The following is a 19334-nucleotide window of genomic DNA, read 5'->3' on the forward strand; positions in this document are numbered from 1 at the left end:
CCCAGGCCAACCGGTCGATCAAGAGAGCACATCAGCTTTCAGATTAATCAGCGCACGTACGGCCCATGAAGAGCACATCAGCTTTCAGATTAATAAGCGCACGTACGGCCACCTGACCAACCAGAGGACCCAGGGTCCAACTGACCAGTCAGAGCACACAAGGCAACCTGACCGATCATAGCACCCTAGCTTTGTGACATTTCTATTTTACACACCGTTTCTATTTTTGCGACACATGTTTAGCTTGTGTCGCATGTTTTGCGTGCACTTCACATATTTGATTTTTTTCGTGACATTTAGGTTTTAGACACGGTTTCTATTTCTGCGACACGTTAAGCTTGTGTCGAATGTTTTGCGTGCACACTTCACATTTTCGATTTTTTTCGTGACATTTCTATTTTAGACACCGTTTCTATTTTTGCGACACATGTTTAGCTTGTGTCGCATGTTTTGCGTGCACTTCGAATTTTCGATTTTTTTCGTGACATTTAGGTTTTAGACACCGTTTCTATTTCTGCGACACGTTAAGCTTGCGTCGCATGTTTTTGTGCACACTTCACATTTTCGTTTTTTTTATGTGAAATTTCTATCTTAGTCACCGTTTCTATTTTTGCGACACATGTTTAGCTTGCGTCGCATGTTTTGCGAAGGCACGGTGTTAGGCACTTGACCAGCCAGTGCACACAGCTGCCTCCTGACCAATCAGAGCACCCCATGCCAACCGGTCGATCAAGAGAGCACATCAGCTTTCAGATTAATCAGCGCACGTACGGCCCATGAAGAGCACATCAGCTTTCAGATTAATAAGCGCACGTACGGCCACCTGACCAACCAGAGGACCCAGGGTCCAACTGACCAGTCAGAGCACACAAGGCAACCTGACCAATCATAGCACCCTAGCTTTGTGACATTTCTATTTTACACACCTTTTTTATTTTTGTGACACGTTTAGCTTGTGTCGCTTGTTTTGCATGCACTTCACATTTTCGATTTTTTCGTGACATTTAGATTTTAGACACGTTTCTATTTCTGCAACACATGATTAGCTTGCGTCGCATGTTTTGGTGCACACTTCATATTTTAGATTTTTTTTTCGTGACATTTCTATTTTAGACACCGTTTCTATTTTTGCGACACATGTTTAGCTTGTGTCGCAAGTTTTGCGTGCACTTCGAATTTTCAATTTTTTTCGTGACATTTAGATTTTAGACACCGTTTCTATTTCTGCGACACATGATTAGCTTGTGTCGCATGTTTTTTTGCACACTTCAAATTTTCGATTTTTTTCGTGACATTTCTATTTTAGACACCGTTTCTATTTTTGCGACACATATTTAGCTTGTGTCGCATGTTTTGCGTGCACTTCGATATTTCGATTTTTTCCATGACATTTAGATTTTAGACACCGTTTCTATTTTTGCGACACATGATTAGCTTGTGTTGCATGTTTTGCGTGCACTTCACATTTTCGATTTTTTTAGTGACATTTAGATTTTAGACACAGTTTCTATTTTTGCGAGACATGATTAGCTTGCGTTGCATGTTTTGGTGCACACTTGACATTTTAGATTTTTTCGTCACATTTAGATTTTAGACACCTTTTCTATTTTTGTGACACATGTTTAGCTTGTGTCGCATGTTTTGTGTGCACTTGATATTTTCACGTCAAGTGCACATCAGCTACCTGATAAGCGCAATCTGGTTGATGAACTCCAGGTGCTTCTCCTCGTCCAGCTGTGCAATGCTGTGTTTGCTCTTCTGCAGTTTGTGTTGGGTGTTGTCCAGCTTTTACCGCAGCGACTGGTTCTGCCAACACGCTGATGATCTGACAACACACAGACATTTGCATTATGTATACATAAATACTGCATTTTCAGTAAAATGGATTTTTTTATAATTAATGTCATGATACGATCATCAGCATCTTAAATTCCTCAGTTTCTATTATTTAGATTGTTTTACATTCATATGTATTTACATATCTAATATATTATCTTTGTATGACAATACAAAAAAGAAATTAAAGATTGTGAAAGGCATTTATAATGCATTGTTTATTAGCAGGCCAGCAAATTTGATGTTATTCTCTCTTCTCACACAAACATTCCTTTTTCTGAAAATCTTGATAACACTTGTGTGGAGATTTTCTTATTTCAGCAAATAAGATGGAAAAAAAAATTATATTTCTACTCCAAGCCTTCTATGTTTACTTATCAGTGGTGACTTCCGCTACAGATAAACCTGGAAATATAAAAAGGTCTATTAGTATAATAGATCAACAAATGAACATACATACACAGATACAATTAAGGGCAAAATTATTCACTCTTCACGTCGCGTCATTTTAAAAAATTCTTAGCAGTGGACAATTAGGAGAACTATTATGTCGCCTTAGTTCATTTTATTCCCTAGCTCAGTGGTCCTCAACAATCAATATTAAATCAATTGGTACCAGGCTGAACATAAAATTATTAATTATTTCCATTGTATTTATTATCCAAGTCTGAACGGTCTTTTACTTTGAAAAGTCTTTTATTTCGAAAAATGACCGTATTCTCTCGCTTACACCTTGGTCACTTGAGCGTCCATATGTAACCCACTAACAGCAAAGTGAGTAAAAATTAGACCTCTTTAGAAAGTTTCTTGCTAAGGGGGCCCAGTGAACGACCCACAAACTGCCAAGAAATGGATTTTCAAGCCATTTGTCAAAAAAAATCTGGTAAATGCATCATGTCTTTGCAAGAAGATCAACTGATGGAAATCGCAAATGACAGCGGCCTTTTAGGGGCCGTTTGCATGTTGCGCATTTCTAGAGTTCGCAAAAGTTTGTTGTTTCCAATAGAGGTGCACATCTTGAGCGCACAAGTGGCATGACGCAGTCGTGCCAATAAATCCCGCAAGTGCACCACGAGTCACTTAACAAGAATTGACCAATTAGTTTCAGCTTGTTGAAAACATTTACATTTTGGTAAGACTAATTTTGTCAGACAAACACAGAATACACAAACACTGCAGTGCTTTGTAATTTTATCCATAAATAAAACTTGCATCAGAGCGATAGCAATGTTTTGTCAAGATAAATAACTCCTTTTAACTGTTATTTACAACATGGTGCGAGGCTAAAATATCAATATTAATCTTAATACAAAAATATTGATGTCAATATTTGATTAATCCAATTATAACTACAATAAATGGTGCCCCATGCGAGGCTAAAATATCAGTATTATCATCAATACCAAAATATTGCCGTTAATACTTTTTATAAATCCAATTATCACTACACAGTTGCAGAAGAGGCCTGGCAGAGCACCACCAGGAATGAAACCCAGCTTCTTGTGATGTCTATGCATTGCAGACTTCAGGCTTTAATTGACTGTGAAGGATTTGCCACCAAGTACTAATAAGTGAAAGTTTGGTTTATGATAATTATCCTGTCCAATTACTTTTGGTCCCTTATAAAGTGGGAGGCATATGCAAACTGATATATTTTCTACAGCGTTCACCTGATTTGGATGTAAATACCCTCCTATTAAAGCTGCCAGTCTGCAGTTAAAGAACATCTTGTTAATTTAATTTTAAATCCATGTGTTAGTATATCGAGCCAAAAAGGTTAGAATTGAGTCTATGTTCAAATATTTATGGACCTAACTGTATATTGAATTTATGGATGGGCCCCAAAATAGACAATTCATTGTCAATGCAAAATTTTATGACAAGTGCATAATCACACTTATTTCTTACTGAATTAATCATCAGCCAAAATTCATAATCATGAGAGCTCTGTGTGTATGTGCGCATTTGTTTTACCTGTGCTTCTCCCAGGCCCAGCTCAATGTCCTCCTCCAGGTTCTCCAGCAACAGTCTGGATTTCTCCTGCGCTACTGTTTCTGCTGTGCTTCTCCCAGGCCCAGCTGAACGTCCTCCTCCAGGTCCTCCAGCAACTGTCCGGATTTCTTCTGCGCTCCAGTTTCCGCTGTGCTTCTCCCAGGCCCAGCTGAACGTCCTCCTCCAGGTCGTCCAGCAGCAGTCTGGATTTCTCCTGCGCTCCTGTTTCCGCTGTGCTTCTCCCAGGCCCAGCTCAATGTCCTCCTCCAGGTCCTCCAGCAGCAGTCTGGATTTCTTCTGCGCTCCAGTTTCCGCTGTGCTTCTCCCAGGCCCAGCTGAACGTCCTCCTCCAGGTCCTCCAGCAACTGTCCGGATTTCTTCTGCGCTCCAGTTTCCGCTGTGCTTCTCCCAGGCCCAGCTGAACGTCCTCCTCCAGGTCGTCCAGCAGCAGTCTGGATTTCTCCTGCGCTCCTGTTTCCGCTGTGCTTCTCCCAGGCCCAGCTCAATGTCCTCCTCCAGGTCCTCCAGCAGCAGTCTGGATTTCTCCTGCGCTCCTGTTTCCACTGTGCTTCTCCCAGGCCCAGCTCAATGTCCTCCTCCAGGTCCTCCAGCAGCAGTCTGGATTTCTCCTGCGCTCCTGTTTCCGCTGTGCTTCTCCCAGGCCCAGCTCAATGTCCTCCTCCAGGTCCTCCAGCAGCAGTCTGGATTTCTCCTGCGCTCCTGTTTACGCTGTGCTTCTCCCAGGCCCAGCTCAATGTCCTCCTCCAGGTCCTCCAGCAGCAGTCTGGATTTCTCCTGCGCTCCTGTTTCCACTGTGCTTCTTCCAGGCCCAGCTCAATGTCCTCCTTCAGGTCCTCGAGCAGCAGTCTGGATTTCTCCTGCGCTCCGGCTGGTTGACTGCAGTCCAGAATGGTTTTGGGAGATGAGCCTGTTCCCCTTGCAGCGTCTCCAAGCTGATCAACGATTTAATGTTGTAGTCAGCACGATTTCATCCTGCATAATCCACTCTAGAGCCTCGTCACCGGGGTAAACCATCGTGGACATCACCCAATGAAACACACCTGCTGAGAAAAAAAACACAAACAAATTAACATCATGGCTTCTTACAAAGCTCAACATAAATGAACTGAACTACTTTAAGCTTAACATAATAATAAAACTTTAACAAGTTTGAAAAAGAGAACAGGACGAATAAATGACTGTAGCCTTTCATTGGGTTTTTGCCCCATTGACTTCCACTTAAAACACACTTTTTGGTTGCAAAGTAGGGTTGCACGATATTAGGAAAAAAATCTGACATAGTTTTTCAACGATAAATATTGCAATATGTTTGTTACAAAACTTAAAAATTACTATTTGGAAAAAGTGTATTAATTTAACTTGACTGGGATAATTCTGTAGTGAAGGTAATTATAGTTAAATTGTAATAAACAAATTGCAAGCAAAGATAAGTTAGGTAAGTGATGGATAAGTGTAATAAACTTTCAGGGCAGCCAAATAGTATTCAGGTACAGGGTTAAAAAAAAACTAATGTAAAATAGCACCACAAGCCTGTACTGTATAAATTCAGTAAAACACAAGGTTACAAATAGTAAATTTTGTGACTTTCAACAAAAAAATGCATGTAAGGTGAAAAAGATCCAGCGAGTAAACTAAATAGTGACATGCTGCTAGACATTTGGTGTGAATCCAACATTAGACATGTCATCAACACTAATGTGTATATTAAATTGCAGTGTGTATATGATGCGTCTCCTCTGGTGGCTGTAATACTAAAAAGTAAATCCAAATGTGCTACAGTAGGGCTGCACAATATATGGTTTCTGCATTGATATCGCAATGTGCACATCCGCAATAGTCACAACGCTGATCTGCAATGTAAATCGAGATTATAGTTGAGTAGGAGTTCAAAACATACATGCCTGTGCAGTTATTGCATAGTTTAACAAGACATTTGTTTTAAGGACTGTGAGCGTGTACCTATTTCAAGAGAGTTTAAATCATTCAGGCACAGAAAATTAACATTTTACAAACTTTAAGAAAGTTCAATAGTATTTAGGAACAGTATATATACAATGAATAATAATCAATGTTTTTATTTTACATTTAATTATTTATTTTCAGCTGATTGGGATGATTCTGTGAAGTGCATCTGCATAAAATATAATAAACTATCTACAAGAACTGATCAATGCAATAAAAAAACATACAAATGAAATAACGTTCATAATTTTTTAAGTCTAAGCGTATTCAGGTACAGTAATACTTTAATTTTCCTTCAGCTTAGTCCCTTATTTATCAGGGGTCGCCACAGAGGAATTGTTACAGCCACAACTATAACACAAACTAGGGAAAAAAAACTAATGGATTGGTCTAGAGCAGGGGTGTCCAAACGCGGTCCTGGAGGGCCGGTGTCCTGCAGATTTTAGCTAAAATTAGCCTCAACACACCTACAAGGATGTTTTCAGAAGGCCTAGTAAGAGCTTGATTAGCTAGCCCATGTGTGACTAAATGTGGTTGGAACTAAACTTTGCAGGGCACCAGCCCTCCAGGACTGAGTTTGGACATGCCTGCTCTAGAGGAAATAAGATAAACAAACAAAATAAGTATGGAAGGAATCACAACAAAACTAAGGCTGAACACAAAGGGAGCACAACTCCACATCTAAAGTCCCCACCTTGAAAGAGCTGCAGCGTCAATGATCTGCAGATGCAAAGAAACCTACTTAAAACAAAATGGGTACAAAATTGTAGAAGGTGACAAAATAGCAAAAATAAATGAACAAATACATGGACATGTAACAGGAATGAACAGCCAACTATTCCAGCATATGTTTTACGCAGCGGATGCCCTTCCGGCCTCAACCCATTACTGGGAAACACCCATCCATTCACACACATATACACTATGATCAAATTAGTTTATTCAATTCACCTTATAGCACACATGTTTGGACTGTGGGGGAAACCGGAGCACCCTGGAGGAAACCCACACCAACACGGGGAGAACATGTAAACTCCACATAGAAATGCCAACTGACCCAACAGACTCGAACCAGCAACCTTCTTGCTGTGAGGCGACGGTGCCAACCACTGAGCCACCTGGTACAGTAATTAAATAATAAAAATTCAATAAAATTAATCAAAATTAATAAAATTAACTTTAAATTATTAAAGTTACAAACAGTACAATCTCCATATGCTTAAATCTGTTTAAAATCATTAGTCACAGGCCTCAAAAAACACATGAAAATGAAAAATGATCACCCAGGCTCAACATTGTATATCCTGTGATATGACTTTTGCAAATGACCACATTGCGATATTGATGCTGAAAAACTATATTGTGCAGCCCTAGTACAGTTTCTAAAGATTCTCGCTTTGGGTGTTTACACTGAAAGGATAACCATAATTCTTTAAACATGTTTTGAAACTTCAGTGTGTAAAATAAAAAATTCAAAAATGAAAATAATCCAAAAACTGCAACAGCATTTCAGCAAACAAGTTGAATCTGACGTATAAAAAAATTGAAAAAGTACTTGACAAATCTAATACAAATGAGAAATCGCAATATATAAATTATATAAAGTTTTTTAAAGGCATGACAAATGTGAAAAAAAACTGAAGTATATCAATAAATGAAGACTTAGAAAGTGAGCATTAATAAATATGACAAAAAGAATAAGAGTATAAGTATAAGATCACCTTAAAAAACATTGCCAATAAAAAGTAAACGATTATATTGTGTCATGGATTTACAATCAAAAAATGCTTTTATAATGGAAGTCAGTGTGGCAAAAGAAAAACACCAACATACTGAAAGGGTAGCCCAGACAATAGTTGAGTTTGTGAAAAAATCAAGAGCATTTACCTAAAATATACAAGTCAAAATAAGATGTAACTAAAAATCATTGCATTTGCTGAGAAACAGAGGAAATTGTGACCAAATAAATCCTAAAAATTACTCCAGAGTGGGTGAAAACATCCCCAACAGCACACAAGGTTTAAGTCTATAATAAGCATTCAGGCCATAAGCTTTCAGGCTATCAATGCAGACTCCAGTTACTAAAAACAGCCTGGAAAAATCAGGAGGAATCTGGGGAAACCCATCAAGGTGACCTGCAACATCACATCATCAATTTAGGAAAGATTGGTTTTATTTTCGCACATTCAGACTTTCTCCTTAATAATATAATTTCAGAAAAGTATTACTTGCTAAATATAAATAGCGAAATCACATTATCAGGCAATGATTATCAAAGTACAACATTTCTCACAGTCAAATAAAAAGTGCTAATGTTGTTTTGAAGTCATACTTGCATGTGATTTCAGACCGAATATTCAAATTAACATGGTAAACAATATAGGGAGCATGTCAGAAGTTGACATTGAACCAATGTGCAAATATAAAACCAACTTTACCTCAATATTGAAGTGTGCAAAGATCTCTCTTACACATACTCTCTCTCACACACTCTCCATAAAAAAACTGAAATTAAGGTTTTCTGCAGCGTCACTGATGACAAATTTTACCTGTTCTGAGCAGAGAAAAGCACCAACAATAAAGATTGCACGATCATATGGTGTCATGGCTTTACAATAAAATAATACTTTTCTACTGGAGGTTAATGGGGCAAAAAAACATGAAAAGCCACCAACATAACAAAATAGTAGTCAATTTGAACAGACTATATTGTTGAGTTTGTGAAAATTTCAAGAGCATTTTCCTAAAATATACATGTCAAAATAAGATGTCACTAAAAATCATTGCATTTGCTGAGAAACAGAATATTGTGGCCAAATATATCCTAAGAATTACTCCAGAGTGGATGAAAAAAATCCCCAACATCACACAAGGTTTAAATCTAAAAATAAGCCTTCAGGCCATAAGCTTTCAGGCTATCAATGCAGACTCCAGTTACTAAAAACAGCCTGGAAAAATCAGGAGGAATCTGGAGAAATCCATCAAGGTGACCTGCAACATCACATCATCAATTTAGGAAAGATTGATTTTATTTTCGCACATTCAGACTTTCTCCTTAATATCATTTCAGAAAAGTATTACTTGCAAACTCTAAATAGTGAAATCACATTATCAGGCAATGATTATCAATGTACATTTCTCAGTCAAACAAGTAGTGCTAATGTTGTTTTGAAGTCATACTTGCATGTGATTTCAGACCGAATATTCAAATTACAATGGTAAACTATATAGGGAATATGTCACAACTTGTCACTGAATGAAAGAGCAAATATAAAACCAACTTTACCTCAATATTGAAGTGTGCAAAGATCTCTCTTACACATACTCTCTCTCACACACACTCCATAAAAAAACTGAAATTAAGGTTTTCTGCAGCGTCACTGATGACAAATTTTACCTGTTCCCAGCAGGGAAAAACACCAACAATAAAGAATGCACGATTATATGGTGTCATGGCTTTACAATCAAATAATATTGTTATAATGGATGTTAATGGGGCAAACAAAAAAAACTAAACAAGAAAAACCACTAACATAACAAAATAGTCAATTTGCCCAGACTATATTGCTGAGTTTGTGAAAAAGTCAAGAGCATTTTCCTAAAACATGTCAAAATAAGATGTCACTAAAAATCATTGCATTTGCTGAAACACAGAGAAAATTGTGGCCAAATAAATCCTGAAAACATCCCCAACAGCACACAAGGTTTAAGTCTATGTATATTCTACTACATAATAAGCTTTCAGGCTATAAGCTTTCAGGCTATCAATGCAGACTGCAGTTACTAACAACTGCCTGAAAAAATCAGGAGGAATCTGGAGAAATCCATCAAGGTGACCTGCAACATCACATCATCAATTTAGGAAAGATTGGTTTTATTTTCGCACATTCAGACTTTCTCCTTAATTTAATTTCAGAAAAGTATTACTTGCTAAATATAAATAGCGAAATCACATTATCAAGCAATGACTATGATTGTACAACATGGTTTACAGTCAAACAAGCAGTGCTAATGTTGTTTTGAAGTCATACTTGCATTTGATTTCAGAGTGAATATTCAAGTTACCATGGTAAACAATATAGGGAGCATGTCACAAGTTGCCAATGAATGAATGTGTGAATATAAAACCAACTTTACCTCAATATTGAAGTGTGCAAATATCTCTCTTACACATACTCTCTCTCACACACTCTCTATATAAAAGACAGAAACTAAGCTTTTTTGCACTGTAACTGATCAGAAGTTTGACCTGTTCCAAGCAGGGAAAAGCACCAACAATAAAGAATGCACGATTATATGGTGTCATGGCTTTACAGTCAAAAAATATTTTTATAATGGATGTTAATGGGGCAAAAAAAAAAAAAAAAAGTCACCAACATAACAAAATGGTCAATTTGCCCTGACTATATTGCTGAGTTTGTGAAAAATTCAAGAGCATTTTTCTAAAATATACACGTCAAAGTAAAATTTGTCACTAAAAATCATTGCATTTACTAAGAAACTGTGGTCAAATATATCCTAAAAACCACTCCAGAGTGGATGAAAACCTCCCCAACAGCACACAAAGTTTAAGTCTACATATATTCTACTACATATTTAGCCTTCAGGACATAAGCCTTCAGGCTATCAAGGCAGACTCCACAGTGACTAACAAAAGCCTGGAAAAACGAGGAGGAATCAGGAAAAATCCATCAAGGTGACCTGCAACATCACATCATCAATTTAGGACAGATTGGTTTTATTTTTGCGCATTCAGACTTTCTCCTTAATTTCATTTCAGAAAAGTATTGTTTGCAAACTCTAAATGGGGATCACATTATCAGTGAATGACTAAGTATAAAATGGTTTACAGTTTATTAATGCTGTGCTGTTTTAAAGTAACACTTACATGCAATTTCAGACCGAATATTCAATATAGCGGTAAGCATTAGGTGGTTGTAGCAAACTTACTGATTTTTTTCAGAAAACATTTGGTAGGAGAGTCTCTGATCAGGATTAAGAGTGAGACATAAAGATTACACAGATATATATATATATATATATATATATATATATATATAACTTGTCTACGACCCGTAAGTATACTCTGAGATTGGTGTTAAAAGGTAATCTGTACCACAGGTTAGACAGTTTAAAGCATTCAGGTACAGAAAATTAACATTGTACAAACTTCAAGAGAGATTAATTGTATTTAGGAACAGTATATGCAATGAATAATAATCAGTGTTTTTATTTTACATTTAATTATTCAATTAGTTTTACCTGAATACTATTAGATTCCCAGAAAACACAAAGCATTTTTTTTTCATTTGAAACTTTGCTTTAATGTACTTATGTGTTTATTACATTTTATGCAGATGTGCTCCACAATAAATCATCCTATTGTCATCAGAAATTATCCTAAAGTTATGAATTCTTTCCAAATAGAGCTTTTCATTTCACCTGTTAAAACTATACTCAATATCGCTATATGTATTGCAGAAAAACAAAATGTTGCAATGTCCGTTTTTTTCAATATCGTGCAGCCCTACACAGTACACTGGAAAAATTGAACATTGCAATATTTCTTATTCTTCAAAAAATATTCACAAAATTTTTCACCAGGCCCGTAGCCAATCATGTGTAAGGGGTGGTTCTTTTTTTTTTCAAAATGTGGACTTTGCAGTTATTCACCCCATTTCTATTTAATTATGATGTTTAAATACTCCAATAAGTGGCATTTTAAGCACTATTTTAGCTGGATTAGCTTGTTGTATCCTCTATTTTTTAAGAACCAAAAATATTTCCTAAAGATTTAAATTAAATAAAAAAAAGTCACAATTTTTTTCTAGCCCCTCTTAAAAATTCATCTAACAACAACAGCCTAGTTAGTATAAACAACAGAAGCCAGTCTGAGACACTTGAAAAATGTGGGGAAAATATTAAAAAGCCTTTACTGACATGGCTATTTCTTCAAACTGCGCCTACTCATTTTGATAACACTTGACTTCATAAGGGTAACCTGATGCAGCCGCAGTTTTAAGGAACAGCCATGTCAATAAAGGCTTTTTTTCACATTTTTTAAGTGCCCTGGGCTGATTTTGATGTTTATTCTGATGAATCCCTTACACCGGGTGTGACCAACCCTGTTCCTGGAGATCGACCTCCCTGCAGATTTCAGTTGCAACCCATATCAAATACACCTGCCTGTAATTATCAAGTGCTGTTCAGGTCCTAATTAATTGGTTCAGGTGTGTTTGATCAGGGTTGGAGATGAACTTTGCAGGAAGGTCGATCTCCAGGAACAGGGTTGAGCACCACTGCCTTACACAAACAGAACCAACACATTAAGTTACAGATAAGAACTTGTATGATTTTGGATTTTTATACACAACCTAATTAGTATTAAACTGTACACAGAACATCATTGTCAGTGTTGCCAACTAAGCAATTTTGTAGCTAGATTTACCAACTATTATTTTTTTTTTTCAAAAAGCCCCTAGCAACAAATTTAGCAATTGATAACATTCATTTGGCTACTTTTAGCAAATTTTTAAAAAGTGACTCAGAGCAGTGACTGCAGGCTTCACTCAGTAGAGTAAATTGCTAGCTCAGAGTGCATTTCATAACTGTTAATTTACTGTTAATTGTTGGTATCTTTGGTAGCAATAAATTCAAATAGTGCTGTAATTGCTGTCACTTTCACAAATGTGTTAATTTCACAAGTTAAAAAAAAGAGTAAGTACAGATTGTTTAAAATAATGTACCTATTCATTATCAGAGTTATATGGGAAAACAATTCTTATCAAAAAGTGTTTATATTACTTTTACAAATAGTCAATTCTGTTTTTCATACATATGGACATATTTCAAATAATGTTTTTGCTGAGATGGTCAGTCAATTTGAGAAAACGTAAATTATTTTTTATACAGCACAGATGTAGTTTTGAGTTGATTATGTAATGACGACATCGCGCAAAGCAATATGTTAATTAGAACCTATTTATATCTGGATGTAATGTTTAAATATAACATAATACACTGCACCTCGGAGAGTAAAGACATGACGGGCTTACGCTTGCCAGATATTACAAGATGACGTGACTGATATGCAAATTAGTGCGTGGCAACTTCTCGGCCAGGCTTTAGCTACTTTCATTAGAAATCTATAAGGGGCGTCTGCAGACTTGGATCCAGGCAGTTTTACGACCCAAAATTTTACGGCCCTGTTGTTCCTAATGCGTCCAGTTGGGGGATGAAAGATAGCCTACATGGCCAAATACATTTGAAGTCAACGCTCCCAGGTTATTAAATGTCCTGTTCATAAATATATATTTTTAATTAGATTACGCTAAATATGAACGCTAAGTTAATTTATCAGAAAGTGAGTTTTAAACTCACTATTATAATATACAGAATTAATACTCTAAACAAATAATTTCAGATATGCAAAACCCAATTGCAAATTAATATAGATTTAATTAGAAAAATTAAAAACACATAGTTGGATAGTGTAATGGTTAATAGTAGCCTAGTTATACGTTTTCATATAGAGATATGCATTTTGTTCTATTGCTTATATGTAAAGTTGCATTTTGAAAATAAAATTATAACCAAACATTAGTGTAATTTGGAGTAATGATGTGCTTTGATAATGCAGTGGTATTGACTACCAGACAGCTGCAGAACGTTTAGACAAACTATTCACTCCTTTCTAAAATTCCAAGGACCATTTAGCAACCTGACAATGAAAAAGCCAGACAACATTAGATTTTTTTTACATTTATTTATTGACAACAATATCACTAGATTGGCAGTTTTCTTAAAGTGAAGCAGAATCCTTGCATCAAATTCTTCATGCTCACTGAAAAATAAACAAATAAAGTTATGTTTAAATACTCTGCAAAAATCCTTTACGCACTTAAAAGTTTGACTTTTTTCTAGACCAAATATCTAAAAATTCTTAATCCCCAGAAACAGTAAAGAATGGCAAATGAAAAGCAAAAAAAAAAAACATTTCATGCCATTTTATATATAATCTGGACCTATGCGAAAAATATCAAAATGTTTTTATTTGATTTATTCTATAAGAATTATAACAAGGTAAAACAAAAGGACCAAGACATTACTTATTTTTTATTTGCAGCAACAAAGTGTGATACTGACCTTCCCATATCTTATTATTTTCCATGTAACAAATTGGTACAATAAATATTATAAAACAATAAGTGATAAACAATATGAATGCATGTTCAATGCAAACTTCATAGTATAATATACAAAAGGCACTGTATAGCTATACAAATAAAAATCAGTAGACCATTTAAAATTGTGAGTTTCTTTGCATTTATAGATATATGATAGTTTAATTGTTTAAACTAGAACATTAGAGCATTATATTAAATGTAATTGAATGCAATTATGGTTGAGTGTGGTATAGTTCTGGAGGCTTAAAAAAAATACTGCACTGCCTCCCTCTACTGGACGCATCAGGGACAACAGGGGTGTAAAACTTCCTGGGACGTAAAACTGCTTAGGCCGTAGACCTGTCTGGATCAAAGTCTGCAGTCTCCGCAGTCTCCCCTCCTCTTGGAAATAGTTGGCCACACTTATCGTTGTGTACACTGAAAAAAAAATGCTGCAAACAATTTATGTGTTGAATTTAAACAAAGTAAATTTAGTAATGTTCAACTTAATTTATTTGTTTAAATTCAGCCCAAATAAATTGTTTACAACCACTTAAATTAGTAAATGCAAGGATTCATAGTTGAATTTTTTTTTAATGTACGGAATATGGTTAGTCTACGTTAGTCATATATACTGTACTATACAATTGAATGAATGCGCGAATATAAAATCAACTTTACCTCAATTCAACATCATCACTCATCCTGCACAACAAACTGAGGCCTGCTCTTATAAAAGACTCCCCAAGTATTAACAAACAGCCTGAATCTACTTTATTCAAAAAGCGGCACATCCGCATATACAAATAAATAAATGTTTAATTCAACATTCACTCGACAATCACTGTCTGGATGACGACGATAAATCAACTGAGTGCAATACAAAAACTCTTTAAAACGAAGCAAACTGTAGTATAACAGTTTCTCATTTAGGCTAAACATTAAGCAGAATTCAATAGTGTGTATGCCGAGTTAGTGTTTTCCCCATACTGATAAACTTCTGGTGACCTGTTATTGTGAACTTTTTTTCCGCTTTATACGGTTCCTTTTACAGTATCGATGTGTTAATGTCATTAAAATACATTCAGTTAAATAAACTTTGGCATTTATTTAGTTGCTTAAGCGTAAAACGAGACAAAAAGCCGTTTGCTCGCACGCGTCCGTCAGAATCAGCAGGACAGGAGCTCCATTGAATATACTGGGGTAAAATAAATGCTCATATTATAAAGATTATTTATTAAAAGTCATATTAGCATGCTAATAGGACTTTTAATTTGCCAGTAACCTGGTTTAAGCGCTTCCGGCGAATTGAATGCCAATGCAAAAACGGTGCGTTTAAGGTCTGTTTTGTTAAATCAGCGATCTCCACTGGCTGAGTGATATCAGATTTAAAGTGGGTCTCAGATTATACAAGAAGCACTGCATTACGTTACATGTTTCCCCGCCATGTCTTTATAATATGAGCATTTATTTTACCCCAGTATATTCAATAAAACTTCTGCGCTAGCTTGCCGATTCTGACGGGCGCGTGCGAGCAAACGGCTTTTTGTCTCGTTTTACGCTTGAGCAACTAAATAAATGCCAAAGTTTATTTAACTGAATGTATTTACTGACATTACAACATCGATACTGTAAAAGGAACCGTATGAAACGAAAAAAGTTCACAATAACAGGTCACCATAAGTTTATCAGTATGGGAAAAACACTAGCTCGGCATATACCCTATTAAAATGTCAAGCTATTATTTTCACAAACAAAACTTTACTCAATTCAAACCGGGCTGCAGGTTAGCAACACTGCTAACGTTACGTTAATCAACAACACAAACGAACATAATATACCTTTTGTAAACTGCTTTACAGATGGGTCTCAAACTCCTGGTGTGATTTTGAGGATGATGTGTCGACCTCAGGCCAAAAAGCTTTTTGGCGGCAAACGGCGTGGATCCCATCGAGTGTTTGGGGCGTTTGTTTGTTTGACTTCATTATCGGAGAACTTAGCAAACTATTGAACTGGCAAACAGGTGCCCCGGCTGACGTGCGTATTTATACCAAAATCCAACCTGCCCCGCCCCTGTGCGCCGACGTCACTACACCCGCCCTCCACATTTGCAATCACGTGGTTTTGGTGAGGCGCGAAATTCAGATGGAGGAGGGCTGGAACACAGAGGAAAGGCCGTATTTTTGCGATGTATATCAAAGAAGATACAAATAGAAAATAAGCACATATGATGGACACAACCCTTATATCATGATAAAGGCCGAGTTTTCCACTGAAGTAAAATATATTTGCCTGCCATTGAGACAGCCGCAGTAGATAGCTACTACAGTATCATAGATATATACACTAGATATCGCATAGGAACCTTGAGCAAGCATCTATAGCGCCGCCACATTTGTACAGTGCTTTCAGGACAAATGTCATTCTACAGCACTAGTCAAGACAGTGTTACTACGTCAAGATGCTGGACTTTAGCGCTGTCTACGAGTGTAGTAACGAGCAACAAAGAAAACAAAGCACAACGGCAGAACATTTTATAGGTAAGGTTTAGTTTTTTACGTTTTTGTATGTTATGAACTTTTGTGCTAACAGGTAACGTTATTGATGATAATACAGTCACTTACTGCATTCACCATAAGGCAAAGTAGCACCGACTCACACTAAATACGAGGCTTATGCTTGTTTTGTTGAATAAAATCAGCAAACAATGCAAAAGAAATGACAACGAGATGCTGCGGAGCCATATTATAGTCGGCTAGTGAAGGAGTCGTTCAACGGAGATTCATTCATATGAGAGGTGAAAGCAGGAGAGGAGGAGTGTTTCAGGACATGGATTAGATCAAATTATGCTACAGTATAAGCTTTTTTTTATTTCACTTTGAAATAACAACAGGCATTTCAACTTCATTGTTAAACATATATAACAATATATCCAATCAGCATATAATAAGCAAAATTAGTACACAATAATAGTAATAATTACATAAATAAACCTTAAATAATACAAAAGAAAATACATTACATTCAGGAGGTCAGTCCATATAAGCTGACAAAAGCTTAAAGAGTTTTGAGGCATCTTTTGTTTTTACCTGTTTTATGGGTTTATATAAAATGTTAAAATCATTTTTAAATGCTTTGAAACAAGGAGAAACTTTAAATTTGTGAATATACAATTTTGCTACAATCAACATATTATTACACAGAAATTAAATTCTTTGTTTTTCATAAAAATGACAAACTTCACAATGTGATAGTCAAACGCAGGTATTAAATTGTTTGTCATCAACCACTTTTACAATCTGTCCCAAAAGGATTTGACAATAGAACAGCTAAAAAAGATGTTCCTGAGATCTTTCAAGCAGAAAATAATAATTATTCATTCATGGATATTAAATGTCCTGAGAGGTCCTGAGATCACTACTGGCAAAAGAATATTTTCCAATTCCTGTTAAAAGAAAAGTTTATATAAAGCGCACACTATTGAAGTTAATAAAGATACCTGTCATTTCCCTTGTTACCTAAAATTAAAAAAGTACATTGCAAAACAATTAACAACATTTATCCATGTAATGAATTTCTTAGAATAAGATTTAATTTAGAAAGTAATGCTTGTATTTTCTGCTACTATAAGCTACTGTACATGATAAATATTTTTATTGTGTTTTAACAATACTTTTTATTTTATTTATTTACAAAAAATTTTATTGTGTTTTAACAACAATACTATTAACCATAACAATGGATGACATCAAGTACAATAATAAATAAAGAAAATGAGAAATAAATAAATACAAATAAAACATACCAGATATTTGCACAAAATGTCTTCTCTGGAAAATTAAAAACTGAAAATACTAACATTGCATGTTGTGATTTACAGTTTTTCTCAGTCTCATTGATGCATTTCTCAAAACACTATTTACATTTGCACAGCGGCTAATGCATTACTCAAAACAATTAGTCATCTGTGCACATCATAGTAGCAGTTTCTTATTCTTTCCAATAAATTGCACATGCTTTTGTGCATGCAACAATTGATTTCATACACTCTCTGCTGTTTTATAACATTATCATTTGCTTATGTCATGTCAGTCAAAATTAGCTACACTTGTAAATGCTGAACAGTCGTTTCTATATAAAACTAATAGTCATTAGTTCATTACATACAAATATGTAAATGTTGAACTAGTTGTCTGTCAAGCTAGTTTTAGAAAACATTTAAAATATTTTTGTTTCTGAAAATGTCTTCTTAATTGAACATTTTCCTGAATGATTTACAGACCTGTGTGTGCTGTAGGTTCAGTTCCAATATGTTCTGCAATATTGTTTACAGTTGTGCACAGTTCAACCCAAAGGAAGTTTATGTTTGTTGTACATAAGGGTGTTTATATTCTTCTGCACAATGCTGTGAATAAATTAGGATTGTAAAGAGCATACAAATGTGAAACACACATATTCAGTGTCTTGTGCTCAGATACCTCACTAAATGCAGTGATGTCCAACTTTACTGTAGTTTTCACATGGTTGTGTAAACAGTATACAGTGCTTTCCTGAGCATTTTCAGGAAGTGTCATCAACATCTGAATTTACTGCAACAGAAAACATTAACAGAGTAAACTGTCATAATGAAAACCTGACAAAGCCATTTGACTATCTTGTTCATAAACAATGGTGTCAGGACTTTTCATCTTGATGACACTGACACTTTCATTGGCATCAATACTTGCTTTTGAGGAATGAGCTATCCATTTTGAGCAAGTGACACGCTTTTGCAGCTTATCAACTAGGTTGGCAGTTTGCATTATAGTTTTGAGAAATGCATTAACTGTTGTGCAAATGTTAATAGTGTTGTGAGAAATGCACCAAAGCCAATGAGAAAAACTGCACGACTATTAAAGTATTGGGCATGTGTTTAAATGTTTCTCTTTTAATACTGAGCTGCTTTCTGAGTTTGAAAAAGATTGTTTAAATTATTAAGAATATAGGGATAATTTGCTTGTCAAGGAAAGTATATGTTTGCAACCTTTTCATGATTGATTAGGTTTATTTTATTTGATCATTAATGAACATAACTTCATAACAAATTTTATATATCCGTTTTTGTTTGTTTGTTTGATTGTATGTGTTTTGAAGATTTCGTCACACATAAAGCTTTCTAAAAAATAGGTTCAATAAGAAATAAATGTAAATTAACTTTTGAGTAAAAGTTTGATCAAATTTGCATTCATGTATAAATTTCAATGTATGTTCTTTATGTGCGGTATGTTTCTTGTGTGTGTGTGTATATATATATATATATATATATATATATATATATATATATATATATATATATATATATATATATATATATATATA

The 19334-nt window shown here is 35.4% G+C and overlaps 1 long non-coding RNA gene across 1 annotated transcript in view; it reads left to right on the top strand.

Moving 5' to 3' along the window:
• Positions 1–16092: 16092 nt before the first annotated feature.
• Positions 16093–19334, top strand: part of LOC141386359 (uncharacterized) — a 40988-nt gene continuing 37746 nt past the window's right edge. Inside the window, exon 1 of the long non-coding RNA XR_012408213.1 lies at positions 16093–16516. This is a non-coding gene — a long non-coding RNA (uncharacterized lncRNA). The remainder of the gene's footprint in view (positions 16517–19334) is intronic.

This window comes from Danio rerio, chromosome 6, assembly GCF_049306965.1.
Source record: "Danio rerio strain Tuebingen ecotype United States chromosome 6, GRCz12tu, whole genome shotgun sequence".
Classification (NCBI taxonomy): domain Eukaryota; kingdom Metazoa; phylum Chordata; class Actinopteri; order Cypriniformes; family Danionidae; genus Danio; species Danio rerio.